The following is a 15,237-nucleotide window of genomic DNA, read 5'->3' as shown; positions in this document are numbered from 1 at the left end:
AGAATGGCTAAAATTAACAACTCAGGAAGCAACAGATGCTGGCAAGGATGTGGAGAAATGTGCACCATTAGTGGGAATGCAAAGTGGTGCAAACTGGAAAACAGTGTGGAGGTTCCTCAGAATATTAAAAGTAGATCTACCCTACAACCCATCAATAGCACTAGTAGGAATTTATCCAAAGAATACAAGAGTGCTGATTCATAGGGGCACATGTATCCCAATGTTTATAGCAGCACTTTCAACAATGGCCAAATTATGGAAAGAGCCTAAATGTCCATCAACTGATGAATGGATAAAGAAAATGTGGTTTATATATACAATGGAATACTACTTGGCAATAAGAAAGAATGAAATCCTGCCATTTGCAGCAACATGGATGGAATTGGAGTGAATTAAGTCAGTCAGAGAAAGACAAATATCATGTTTTCACTCATATGTGGAACTGAAGAAACTTAACAGAAGATCATGGGGGAAGGGAAAGGGGAAAAATAGTTACAAACAGAGAGGGAGGGAGGCAAACCATAAGAGACTCTTAAATACAGAGAACTGAGGGTTGATGGGGGTGGGGGGGGAGGGGAGAGGGGAAAATGGGCAATGTGCATTGCGGAGGGCATTTGTTGGGATGAGCACTGGATGTTGTATGCAAGCGATGAATGATGGGAATCCACCCCCCAAAACCAAGAGCATGCTGTATACACTGTATGTTAGCCAATATGGCAATAAATTATATTGTTAAAAATCTGGAAAAAAAAATCTGGTCTGAACCCCATAATTTCAGCTGTGACTTTTTTTGCACTTTCTAACAGATTTGGCAAGGGGGTGAGAGGATAAATTTAAACTTCCAGGCTCTTTTAATTAATTTAGGCTAGAATGTGTGTGATTACTCATTTAACATTCTTCTCTAAATTTATACTGCTAATATTTCAGGTCCATACTTGTAAAGATAATTTTAAATTTATAGAACCCAACTTCCAAAAGACCAGAAAGCTAAATGGAGTTTTAACTTGTACCACTGCATAAACAAATGCTTGTTCCAAATGGAACCTTTAGGAATTCTGGAATCAGGAAGTTCTAATCTCTCAAAAAAGCAGATGGGCAGATAGCTTGCACATGGCAAGGGAGTTTTCAGGGTATACTGAGAAAACTGATGGATACATCCAAGGTAACAAAGGAAATTTTGAAATTGTCAACTTTATAAACAAATGCAAAACTGTTTAGAATTCCAGAGTCTTTCTGAAAAGAACTTTTGTTCCAAAACTAAGGTATTTTTTAATGCTTTCTTTTTATTGTAAAAGCTACGTAACCCCATTATAGAAAATATACAAAACAGTAAAGAAAACCTACCCATGATCCCACCATCCTAACACAATCACTGTTACTAAAGAGAGAAAATTCTTGAAATGTAAAATTTGAAAGAATCTGTTTTTCTGGTAGGGAAAGACCGGTTTCTAAATTGTTGAAGAGCTAATGAAACCTCACAGCTCAGTGATAACAATAACCAAGACCCAATTAAGTATTAGCTCCTCATAGCATCCATCTACATGGCCTCCATACAGTCCCCTCCTACCTCGGCCTTCAAGGTCCACTGCCACCCCTTTCTTCTGTTCTATTCTTTCTCCCTGATTTCTCTTTCTGTCTTCCTTTCTTAATGGCAGTAATTACAGCGAACATTTATTGATCCTTGTGCTGGGCACTTTCCATGGATTATTTCAGTTAGTCTCAAGAACCCTGTGCATAGGTACCGTGTGATACCCTCATGTTACCAATGAGAATCTAGAAGTGGTGTGATAAATTGTGGCTATTACGGTTCCAAATTTGGTCACAACTTCCTATATGCATGCCTCTTCAAAATGTAGAGTCTATATCTATAAATTTTAAATCTGGGCTTGGTCACATGACTTGCTCTAGTCAATGAGATAATAGCAAATGCGATACAAGTCAAGGTTTGAAAGATGCTTGCTCATCAGATCTTATCATCTCTTGCTGCTGGGAGCTTTCAGCCACCATATAAAGAAACCCAGGCTAGTTTGTTAGATGAAAAGAAATACCTTGAGGGAGGGCCCCATCTAAGGCACCAGACCTATGTTGAGCCAGCCAATACTATGAAGAACAAAAATAAGTTGTCCCAGCTAAACCCAGGTAAATTGTCAACCCATAAAATCATGACCAATACGTGATGATTTTTTTTAAGCCACTAAATTTGGATAGTTTGTTACACGGTCAAAGCTAACTGACACAAGCTGTTTGCCCAAAGTCACACAGCCAGGACTAAGAATCAAACCCAGATGGTTTTTAGTCTAGAGTCTAAGAGCTTAACCCCATGTTATACTGTGGAACTCCCATGAATCTAGTCAGTACCATGGGCAGAGTCCATGCTCAACAGTGATGGTGTCCCCTTAAAGATAACAATAATGAGGAGTTTCTGTCAAGATGGGCCCATCCCACATGTTGCCATTAGTAGCTCATTTCTAAATTCAGACCAGAGACACCTGGGAAATAATTAGCTTCAGTGTTTCTGTCCTCCCATAACAAATTTGAGGGCAACTCTTTATTTTTGCTAAAGTTAAACAGTTTGTGGCAACAAATGTTACTTATACTTTTCTAGGAATAGAAATGTATTTACTTTTAATCAGTTGGGGACTCATTAGTGAAGCTGTCTTTATCTCCCTGAGCCTTTGCCTTCTTAGCTTGGGTTTTGCTTTTTTTTTTTTCTTTTGGCCCTGTATTAGTGTTTTGTTTGTTTTCTACAGAACTGCCTGAAATAAACTCTAATGGGTTGAACAAATCAGAAGAGAAACAATGTCAACTGCAACACAAGAGTCAACCCTTATAACCTACTTCTTTTCACAACCCTTCCCTATGCCTAACAGAAATGAATGAATAGCTGATTATTAAAAGTAAAAAGTCTGTTACCCAAATAATCGAGCTGTATGAAGCATTAATCTGGTGCAGAACTACTAATAATGAGACACTATGGAAAAGACTATTCACCAAAGCATTTCTTTTAAATGCAAAGCTCTTAAAATATCTTTCCACAATAATAGACTCTTAAAAGATCTGCAGATGTAGGAATAAAGTAAATGAACTATTTTGACACATAATAAACAGAGGTCATACAGAAAAGCAAATTTGGTATACCAAATTTGAAAACAATTTTCACTACAACTGAAATGATCACTTCTGGCTTTTTCCTCTTATCTTCCTTACCTGTAAAATCAGTCTTGTAACCTTTGTGTGTGTGTGTGTGTGTGTGTGTGTGTGTGTGTGTGTGTAATGATCAACACCAGTATTTCAGATAGTATGACTTAGAAAAAGTCTTTCTGTGAAATTACAATGGTTCTTAAGCAGTTATTAATTTGGGGGGGTCTGCCCAGAATTCTACTATCCACCCCCCAAAACACACACACACACACACACACACACACACACACACACACCCCTACACACAATTTCAATGGCATCTGTCACTTGCAGACAGAGCTTCCCTTGGCCCCTGCCCAATCCAAGGAGCCAGTTAGTTGTGATGGTATGTTTGGGGTCTTCCTCACCAGCAAATGAAGTGTGGACATAGTCTGTGGCTCTGGGCTCATCATCCATGTACCTTGGAGATGGATTTAGGCAACCAGGCACTTCTGGGAGCATCTGGTCAGGGTTCCCCTGCTTATCCGTTTTGTATGCCCTAACTAGCCCTTTTCACTAGTTTCTGGTGCCCAGTTTTTCCTCTAGGTCTCAGGGAGGAAATACAATCTATCCCTGCAGCACAGTGGGGAGAGTGAAGCCTGGCCCTCTCACTGGGTTCTTGAGGCCGGAAGCTGGTCTTCTTCATTCTTGCACATTATCTCTGATCTACTTCTGGATGACCTAGATGGGCTCCCAACAGATGGTAAGAGCCACCATCTCCCAGAAGTCCTTCTTCTCCCATTATACTCTCTCCCTTACCTCGGACTCTTACATACACCCGCTAAGACTTAAATATGTTCAACCCATTGGGATCCAGTATGCTGGACAGTCGGTCCTTCCCTAGGAAGAAAGTTGGGATTGGTTCTATGGAGACTTCCCCTGGCTTCTTGTCTGTGCTTGTTCTAGCAGTTCTAGACCCACACACTTCTACATGGCCAAGAGGGGAAAATGTTGCACCATTTCAGAGGAAGAAATCTGCTTAGAAACCCCACAGAGCATGAAGATAGCTTAACGTGAGTGAACTTCCCCCAGGTATCGTTAAAAAGAAAAGAGTATTCATTAGCCCTAGCTTCTTTATCCAGTTTTTTCTGCCAATTCCCAAGAAGAAAAGGTCATTTGGGCCAGGAAGAAACTCACCTTTTTTTTTTTCTTCTAGATTTTGACTGAAAGTTTTTCTTCTGAGCCCTTCCCCATCATGTGTTTATTTGCATCTATACAGCTCTCTGCCGAAGCACCCATGAGAAAGTAACCACTTGGCGTGGAATCTGCACCACATTTAATTATAGAATTGCCTTCCTTGCATTCACTCCATCTCTTGTATATCTAAATGAATGCTGTGCCTTTCAAGGATTCATTCATAAAATTTGTATCTCATAACCAGGTTGTATGGCTATTTTAAAAGGAGAGAGTTACGTTGGTAGAGATGAATCCATTTTTCTTACCAAGTTTTCTACCTTTTCCTAACCTCATTCAGAAGAAGATGAAGGGCGCTGGGTGGCTCGGTCAGTTAAGTGTCTGACTCTTGGTTTCGGCTCAAGTCATGATCTCAGGGTTCTTGAGTTCAAGCCCCACATAGAGCTCCATTCTGTCAGCACAGAGCTTGCTCTTGCTCTCTCTCTCCCTCTCACTCTCTCTGTCTCTCTCAAAATAAATACATAAACTTAATTTTTAAAAAAAAAAGACTAAAATGTTAAAAAAAAAAAAAAAAAGAGGTGGGGGGAGATCATTGACATCAGCTTGGCTGTTGAAATACCTGATCCCATTAACTGTGTTTTGGCAGATTCTTTACACTTCAAAACCCAGAACCTGGTACCTTTTCTCAATTGTAAACCATAAACTACTCAAGAAACCATGAGCTTCTTTTCTTTTCAGTGAAGTGTACTTTGGTCCTATTAAAAGCTCTCTAAGAGACAAATTTTCCTTTAAGCCCAATTTACATGGAATGAAGCGCCTTGGGCAGCGTGTTGTTGGAATTCATTCAGGACCATGTTTGCCTGCAAAAGGGCATTTACTCTTGACATTTTTGGAGATATTCATTTTACAACCCAATTTTCACACTCAAATAATCACCATCTGTGTTGTCCAGTTAAAAACGATCAAGGAAAGCAAGGGCAAGTTATTTCCTCCTTCATTTTGTTCTTTTTTCCCCTTTTGTTTGTTTTGTTTTAAGTGGTGAGCGCATAATTAAGCCTACTATTATTCCATTCCTAAGGACTGTTGTTTTATACAAAAAGAGGCAGCAAGAGAGAAAGGGAGAGAAGAAGGACACCCGGTGAAGAGTAAAATGCACTTAAGCCCTAGCAAGCTTCTTCGTGAATAATAATATGATCATTATTATTATTTCAACTTTGTCAAAATTTTGTTATGTTGTTCTACCACTTTGGTTCCGCATTTCACCCTAATCTGCCAAGTCAGAAAGAAAATTCATCTTTATCCCAATTTGAGATTCTTCAGCGTCTGAAAACCAACTTAGTCTACATATCATATTTGGTTTATAACTCTGTACACTTCAAAAATATTCTAATGGCATCTTAATTTTATAATACTCTTGGGTTCTAATCTGAGGAATGCATCTCTGAATGAAGCAAAAGATACCCCAGGAGCCCCTAGAGTCCTGTACCGCCCCTTTTACAACACTCATCACATTACAAATGATTTGTTCTTACTACCTGTTAAGTCCTATTGTAATAAATACTATGTCTGTTTTATCTACTCCTGGAGGGAGAGGGCCTCTTCACATTCTGTTTGGCACCTTCAGTGCACCCTATAAGCTTTTGTTAATTCAATTAAGTCAATGAATGAATGTTGACTTCTCTTCCTTTTCTTTCATAAAAGGGACTCTGAGTTCTGAGCCCATCATCCCATAAAAATCTCCATCACAAGAATAATTATCCTTCATAAACCAAAAAAAAAAAAAAAAAAAAAGGAGAGCACTCAAAATATATCTTCTATAAAAGTCAGAAAGGTTCCCTAAAAAAATACATTTTTTTATATTAGAGTTTATCCTGAGGGAAAAAAAATGTTAAACATGGAAAAATGGGTATTCTAAGCAATTACGGAGTTTCATGAAACTTTCCTGTTTTAGCTAGTTCAACAACACTTAAGGCTCAGTCTGGTCAAGAATATTTTTCAGTGGATTCGTAAGAGGATGTTAACATAAGCTGAACGAAAAAGAGCAAATACAGAATTCAGTCTATCGCCACTCTGCATGAAGTGTTCCCAGGACTTGGTGACCATTCACACAGTAAACAGATATTACACCAAGGCGGGCAAGTCGCAGATGGAAACCATGCGGGCTCGTAGTGGAATAACACAGTTTATCTCCACAGGTGAGAGTGAGTGCCGATGGGAGTAAATACCGTATGTCTCCAAATTTAAACCGAACACATATTAAGAGGCCTGTTTTGATCTTTGTTGGCCGAAAAACAAAGATGTTGGACAACCGGAATAAGTAAGTCCCTGTCTGTTCTCTGAGAGGGTAGAGTGTTTCAGACTCCGTGTCGCTCCATTGTGATGGACCCCTGTGCGAGCACATCTGGAGAGGCAAAGGCGTTTAACATCTGTGCTCCTGGAAATTAGAGTGACTGTTGAAACCACATCAGTGACCACGCGTGGGTTGCTATTAGTAAGCCACGTGGCTTATTTTAGCTATTATTTTTACTGTCTTATACCTAGGTTAGTATTTTCCTCACAAAAGCTAATTCCTATGGTATCAGGCCACTAAGTAGTACTTCCGTAGGCACTGGCTAAATCTGGAAAAAGTGGATCCAAATTAACTGGACTTTCTAGCAACCCTTCATAAGACAAAAGCAAATGCCTCCATTCATGAAGTTTAGCCTCACGCCAAACTTACTCCATACGAACATTCAGCACTTAGGCTCACAACACCTCCCTCTATAACCTCCATAACAGACAAACATCAGAGAAAACGCACTGATGCTCTCAGATTTTAAAATACAGATTCATACCACAGAGAGGGACTCCGTTTGCCAATGTTTATATGCCATTTTTCTGGCAAGATGAGGCTCGCGGGTAAGAGCAAAGGTGAATCAGAATAGAAATGACCTCTTGGATCGGGGTCTGGTGGTCTCGATGGCCTTCTAGGAGGTTCTCCACCATCTTGTGCTATGAATGTTCACAGTAACAAAATATGCTTTTTTCCTGGATGAATGATTCACTCATTTGAGATATAAAAACCAGACACCATCTTATTAGTGTACTCGGGGCATGCTGGCTAGTGTAACAAATAAGCTCCCACATGTTAATGAACTTGACACAACAGAATTCATTTCTCATCTACCTAACAGTCCGATGAGGGTTTTCTTGGCCACACACATGGTGTTTAGGGACCCAGGCCCTTCCATGTGTGTTGCCACCATCCCCTAGGGCTTTGGAGACCTCTGCTTCCAGCCAAGGGAGGAAGAAGAGAGATAACTGAGAAAACCCTACTTACCTGAAAGTCTCAGCCTGAAGGTGACTATATATCTGCTTTTACTCATGTTTTATTGGCTAGAACAAGTCACATGGCCACTTGTGGATGCAAGAGAAGCTGCACAGTGAACTCCACATCATCAAAGGAGGGACACAAGTTTAATTTTGATAAACCATCCATGACACGGGTTTCCTCACTAGTTCCCAAGACATTTAACCTTTGGCGGGGTCTTTTGGGGACAGAGAGTAAGCAGACTCTAGGGTTGTTATACCTTCCATCCCTCCACCCGCAAAATGTCTTGGGGACCAGATTCACTTGGAAACGGGTAGTCTTAAGTAACGCTTCAAAAAGTGGTCAAATGTCCAAAATGTACCTTGACCAATTTCTGCTGGCTGCTCTTCAGAACTCTGGAATAACGGCTGCAGCTGAAGTTATGCATTTTACATTGTTCTGTACCTGAACTTGGAAGCCCTTGTAATGAAAGCATCCTGCAAATAAAAAAGGGATCATTAGTTATTGGTTCGGGGTAGCTATAAAGAAAAGGTACTTGCTTTTACTCGTTTCCACAAAAGAGCTTCTCAAGCCCTAATGTCACTTGGCCCAATTAAATATATAAATGGCAAGGGGCCAAGTTAATTATAGCTCTAGGGACTTGGACTAGGCCAGGCTAGAAACAGAGTAACAAGAAGAATGGCCAAAGCTTACACTTTGCTTTGAATCCAAACAAAGCCTTTGCCTTCACTTGCCCTTAAGGGGAATATTCTGATCTGGAGGTGAGGTGGAAGCGTCCTGAAGAGCTTTGGCTCTTGATCCTTATTATGGAAAAATTGGATGAATATTAACCAAACCTGAAAAGAGGACGAGCTGAAATAAGACTCATTAGAGTGTACTGAGAGGCAGATGCAAAATGTTAGCCATTCAAACTCTTCATGTCCCACAAGAAAGGTCACAAATAGAGAGTTTCTGAGCGAGCCACTCTCCTAGGAAAATCTCCCAGGAAAAGTGCAATGATATATAAGGGATATTTGCATTTGAGTAAATGCTGATCCTTTCCATCTGGCTAGACAGTCTTAGAAAGCATCTTGGAAGTTCTGCCCCGCACCCCTTCTGCTAATTAGGCTGCTCTATGCATCAAGAGCTCTGCCCTGAAGGAGTGTCAGCAAAGCAGTTAGTGCGTCCAGATGTGGACACTTCCTTAAAGGTGAAGTACAACAGGGGGAAAAGATTAATCTGCAATGCACTGAAGTCAGACTCTGGGTAACCCAGCGATGTGTTAAATGAAAAGGAAAAGATGCTGTTGAATTTTATCTCCAAGTGGTGTCATTATTTCCAACTAACTTACTCCTTCAGGCAACCCAGATAGTTTGTTTTCCTGAAGCCCTTTTCTCAACGTTGCACACACCCTCCTCTTGCTAGACCCTGGAGAGGAATGACAGCAGCTGAAAAAACATTCCATCCCGGGGAAAGGGAAAGAAGGGCTGGTGATTACTGAGCGGGTAAGGCTGGCAGGTCGTCACACGAGGCGCAGGGCTCAGTCTGCATCCGGGAAAGGGGCCCGGGGTTGGGAGCAAAGACCGCTTTCATGGTTTGACAAGTCGCGGAGGGTTAAAGTTCAGGAAGGTTTGCTCAGAACAGCAGAAAATAAAATTCTTAATGCTATGTATAGTGTAGCTAGAATGTGATATTTCCTTCCACTTGTTAAATTGGGATTTTTGTTTTATGTGCTTTGGATTTAGCTCCTGGGTGCTCTCTGCTTAGTTTAAAAGGGTTTTCATCTCCACATTGTCATACATGGAAAAAATATACTGAGGCAGTGCACCGTACATCGTGACTTTTATTTTGCTGTCAGACTGCAAGTTACAATATACCTGTGTGCATTAAAGACTCGGGGGCTTTAAAAAGGGAAAGGATCCCTTCATACGCCATACAAAGAGAGCTACAGCCCAAGAGGGAAGAGCTGGAAACCACCACCGCCTTCTTACCTACATCAACCACACAGCCCGGGTTTTGGCAACAGCTCCGATTGCTTGTCACCGCATTCCTTTCAATAAGGGCCATTTATTAAAAGCACAACTAAGGAAGTTTTTGTCCAATGGCATGGACTGACTGGGGGGGTGGGGAGTTCATTCCAGAAACATACTCATCATATTTATATATTAGGTGCCTGTAAGCTTGGAGTTGCTTTGTGTTCTTTTTTAGGAACGGTGATGACTACTGGGGTCTATCCTCAGTGCCCTGGTTCCCCATGATGCCAACAGCATGCTTGTCCAGCAGCTGCAATAGAGACGGATGCTGTCAGACCCCAGGCCAAAGCCCTAACGCTGGCCATGTGCTCACTGCCTGCACGAACGGCTCCACGTAAACATGGCACGTCTGGGGGCTTGAGCAGATGCTGCTTGGGTCTGGACATGTTTTTATTATTCGCAGCCTTATCCTAGCCATACAGTTAGCTCCTTGGCGGGGGACAGCAAGAAACTCTGTGGGAGGCCAGGGATCATCAACATCCCCCCCCACCCCAAAACACCGTGGGAGCTAGAAACTTCTCATGCACCACCAGTGTACTTTCCCCAAGACATGTTAGAGCTGATGCTTGGCATGGACTGCAGGCAGCCTCTGGGTATCGCTCAACCTTGGAGTTTTGTCAGAGATGTCACAGACAAGGGGGTCATGTGCACAAAGCAGGTCCTTGACCTGGTGTTAAAATGAGGGGAGCTGAGCAAGATGAATTCAGTCGGAGTTTAAACAAAGAACTGGCGATCTGTCAGTCATCTAAGTTCATAAAACCAACTTACAAATAAGTATCCATCTCAGACAGCAAGCTACAAGTTACCAGTCTTTTCTGTTCTCCAGTAAGGTTTTCAAGAAAGATAAACTATTTGCAAGGAGGAAGAAGGAGTGAGCACTTTGAAGCAGAATAGGACAGTGGCAACAAGAGGAAAGAAGGAAGATGTACTTTAAAAAAGAAATCTTTATTTCTGTTGAAAGAGAGTCTGAAACTTATTTTTTACACCATTCCCCTGGCTTTTGGATTGAAAGGTACCCAAAAGAGAGCAACACCTAGTGCAGAGCTGAGAGTACTTTTATTTACACCAGCAGGCTGTTTAGAACTCCCATTTTATTCGTGGCAATTTGATTGTTTGGTCACGCCTCCTAATAAGTGAAATGTTACACTGGAGTATTTGTTTAAACCTCGCAGCTTCAGATACAGTAAGTTGCTGAATGATGTTTGCTAATGGCACACATTCGATAATTCCTATAATGTGAAATCTCAGCCAGATTTAATGTTTAATTTCCCTGGGATTCACTCTGAAATTATTACAGACATTATGTATTCTGTTCCCTGGACTTGGAATTAATTTCAAAACAGAGTAAAAGTGCATCCATTTGGGTGCCTTGTGGGAGTTCAGATCAGTAACATTCCATTTCTCCCGAAGTTTCTGAAGTTTAAAATACCTTTTCACTTTATTGCATTTGATCCGAGTTCAGTAGCTTCACGGCACAGTCACCCAGCGCTGCGTTTTGTTTTTGTTTGTGATCTGGATGTGCCGTTGCTTGATGAGTTTCATCCTCTTGAAAAACTGTATTGATATTCCAAGGCTTCATCTGCCTAACTCGAAGGTGCCTTGGTATGGTTATCCTGATACAAATTTTTTACCAACAAGCAACGATCTGGCAAGAAAAATCATTAAACAGCTCCACCTACATCTTTTTATGGATGTCTGCCACAGAAACGGAATTCACGGCCGGCATTGCTTTGATTAATCAATCAATACATTGGCTACACTTCCAATACCTGGCCCTAGTAGAAAGCCCAGAGGCTGGAAAACCTCCAAACGTTATAGAATAAAACAACCCGACCTATGCTAGGTTGTGATCCAAAAATTCCCAGACAATAAATCTTTAATTTGCTACCCTGGCAACTCTCACCAAATCTGAATTAAAAGAATATTTTCCATGCAGAGCGTTGAAAGGACTTGCCTCCTGAATAGTTATAAAAGTTTAACCTTTAGCTGAGGCACACTTCCTACAGTCCAAAAGGAAACTGAGTGAAGAAAAAGACATCAAGGGATTAATTCACAAGTTTTACCCCAAAATGAATGGCAGCTGTTTGGGAGTTCAATTGCACTGATGTCCCATTAGGTTCGAAACATCCTGAGCCTTGCAACTATCTCACAGATTTCATAAAACCTTGTTAGTAAAAACTTCACCTCCCCAGTCTGGTCTCAAGCATTGAACTCACACACCTAAGCTACCCTATAACGGCTTCAAATGAGCTCCTAGGCAGCAAAGGATGTCATGTGGTTGGTTCTTCCCAGGATTTTTCATTTCTGTCAGATAGATCTTATTTTAATCAGCTCTCCCTCCCCCACCACGGGAGGAGGGCTGGTGAGAGGCAGTGGCTGTGGTTCTGATTTCAAGTGAACAGAACAATGGATTAAGTGTGGTCCGGGAGTCTGCTGGCAGAGGTAGAACACAGGCTTTGGAAATGTGTAGCTGCTCTTCAAATTTAAACCTTCAGACGGTGGAAGAATTTTAAAGCCTAAAGATGTTTAGAGATCATCCAGAGGTCTACTCATATTTCTCAACTAAGAAAATTGCAACCTAAAGGGAGAAGCCGTGAGCCCAAAGTCCCACAGTGCAATCGTGGGGGCGCCAGCGGGCAAGGGGGCAGTGCCCTCTGGGTGCTGCACAGACCCCTCTGTCTCCATCGTTCCCCTGCCCTGGCCCATGATTCTTATTTCTCTGCCATCTCCTCCAGACCGAGCTCACAGGAGGCCAGAGCAATGGCCTTCTTGCCTCTGTATCCTCAGCACATAGTTCGGGACTGGAAATGGAGACTTACGGTGAGGAGGTTTTTCTTTTCCTTTCCCTCCCCCCACCAAACAAAAAATAGCTTTATCTTTTTCTTATTATATTCGTATCTTAGCATAAATTCTCGTAGTTTAAACAAAGAAAGAGGAAGGAAAGTTTAAAGGAAAAAATCAGAACTGCCAGGAAGTTCACCAGCCACCTATGCCCACTGTTAGTATTCCAGTGATAACCATCATGAAGACGTTCTGTATCTATCTATAATAATATTCACCTGGTGCCCCAATGGAATTAAGCTCCTGTTTAGTCCCCTACTTCTCCCCCTTAACAATATGGTGGGAGGTCCTGCAAAGTCGGTGAGGACAGATTTACACCACCAACTTGAACCACAGTACAGGGTTCTCTTACACGGATATACCATCGTGGATTTACCATCATGGATTTGTTCTTCTTTTGGAGCTGTCAATCATTTCTCTTTCTTCATTACCAGAAATAATTCTAGTAAATATCCTTATGCAGGCAATTGTGAAGTTTTAAAATTTTGGTACATGTTACAAAATTACCTTCCAGAAATGTTGTAGCAATTTGCACCTCATAACAATTTATTAAGATGTGCATTTCTCCACACCCTTACCAATACTGGGAGTATCTGTCATTACCTGTTCTAATATTTTGGCAAAAAATATATTTCAACTTCGAGTCTGGGAGATTATTAAATGAGGTTTTGCATTTGTAAGGATTTGAGAGCCTATCAGTCCCCCAGCATCAGGCTATGCCTTGGGGCCATAAAAGTGCATAAAACAGACATGGTCCCTGTCCATGTATAGTTTATTAATTCTTGGAGATTAGGATGATGAAAAATAAATAAGTAATTATCAATTGCAAAAAGGTCTATGAAGGAAAGCAGCATTGTGTTGTGATAAAATGTAGTGCTGGAGACAACGTGAGTTAGAAGAGTTCCACCTCAGGAAATGACAGCAGAGTCCAAACATGACATATAAGAAGGAGCCAGTCAAGGAAAGAGCAAGGTTGAGGGCCTTCAAGGGAAGGGAGCAGCAGATGCAACACGCTTGAAGAATGAAGAGCAGTACATGGCATGCCTAGGAAATGATGAAAGGCCAATATGGTTAGGAAACAGGAAAGAGAAATAGAATGGCATGCAGTCAAGTCAGGTTGACTTGGAAAGGGGGCCAGAAGTCAGGTCATGTAGGGCCTACAGGGTTTGGAGGACTTTGAATTGTATGTAAGTACAGTAAGAAGCCACTGAAGGTTCCGAAGCAGGGAACTAGCATGACCTAGTTTATGTGTTTCAAAGCCCACATGGAAAATGGACGGGAAGGGACATGGGGAGCAGTCGAGAGAGCCATTAAGCAATTGCTGCAGTAGAGCAGGTGCAAGCCAGGGTTGGATCCATGGAGACAGGGAGGAGAGACAGGCTGATGATATATTTTGGAGTGGGAACTAGTGACTAGTGATGGGTAGGAAGTGGAGTTTAAATCAGGGAAAGGATGTCTGATGTGAGCAGCTGAATAAATGATGATATCATTTGCTAAGGAAGTCTTGATTTGGTGGAAAATCCAGGATTCCATATTAACATTATTTGTCACAGTAAAAATCAGAAACAAACTTTAAAAACTATACAGTAATTGCAATGATTAAATAAATAATGGTATAAACATAAGTTATGCCCTTCAAGAAAATCATGATTCTGAAGAACAATTATACAAGAAAATGTTCATAATATGTTAAGTGGGGGAAAAAAACACATTGATGTTTATGATCTACAAAAACATAGGTATAGATAGGGGCATAGATTAGAGACAGAGGTAGAGGGGGAAAGTGTGGAATGAGAGGCACCGAAATGCTCATAATGGTTATATCTTGATGGTGGGATTATAAGTACTATTTATTATTTTCTCTACACTTCTCTTTATTTTCCAAATTTTCTCAAATAAACAGGTCTTACTAATCATCATCACACCGAAAAGTCATTAAAAATCATCAGTTTATGGGGCGCCTGGGTGGCTTGGTCGGTTAAGCGTCCGACTTCAGCTCAGGTCATGATCTCACGGTCCGTGAGTTCGAGCCCTGCGTCGGGCTCTGTGCTGACCGCTCAGAGCCTGGAGCCTGTTTCGGATTCTGTGTCTCCCTCTCTCTGACCCTCCCCCATTCATGCTCTGTCTCTCTCTGTCTCAAAAATAAATAAACGTTAAAAAAAAAAATTTAAAAAAAAATCATCAGTTTACCTACAGCTAGATACCATCTAGATTTGGGTCAAGTCATGACTAAACCAAATAACCCAGTGGAAACAGATCAAGCACACAGTCGTGCTGTCATGCCTTAGCTGAAGGCCTTGAAGATTATCACTGCTTTTTCACTTGCAGACATACATTTTGCCAAATGAAATATGTGTATGTTTCCAGGCTCATTCATGGAAGACTTAAGACTAGAATTCAAGTCTCCCAATTCACACGCAAGAGCTTTTCCCACAGTACTGAACCCATCACAGCACCAGGCATGCTCACCTGATCTTATCGTAGACGCTGAGACCAGTCAACAATTTTGAGACTCCCTCTGGGCCATCCTTGTTCACAGGCAGAGGAGGAGACCACCAAGATCATACAATTTCAGGGACACCTGGCATTTCCATCCGTCTCCTGCCCTCTTCCACCTATTTAGCTAATACCCAAGATTCTTTTCACAAGGATCAGTTCACTTTATTCCACAGTTAGAAATAAGGCTTAAAGAGTATATATCCCTGGAAGGGGTAATCTCTTGGTTTAAATTCACCCTAGGTGTCAGATTTCTTATCAAAT

General features: G+C 41.3%; 1 long non-coding RNA gene across 1 annotated transcript in view; it reads right to left on the bottom strand.

Moving 5' to 3' along the window:
* LOC125914763 (uncharacterized) overlaps window positions 1-15,237 on the bottom strand; it is a 46,661-nt gene that overhangs the window by 14,440 nt on the left and 16,984 nt on the right. The window contains exon 2 of the long non-coding RNA XR_007455417.1: window positions 7,986-8,100. This is a non-coding gene — a long non-coding RNA (uncharacterized LOC125914763). The remainder of the gene's footprint in view (window positions 1-7,985; window positions 8,101-15,237) is intronic.

The sequence above is a fragment of the Panthera uncia genome (assembly GCF_023721935.1).
Source record: "Panthera uncia isolate 11264 chromosome D3 unlocalized genomic scaffold, Puncia_PCG_1.0 HiC_scaffold_8, whole genome shotgun sequence".
Lineage (NCBI taxonomy): Eukaryota > Metazoa > Chordata > Mammalia > Carnivora > Felidae > Panthera > Panthera uncia.
The sequence above is the reverse complement of the archived record's forward strand: the minus strand, read 5'-3'. Positions and strand labels throughout refer to the sequence as shown.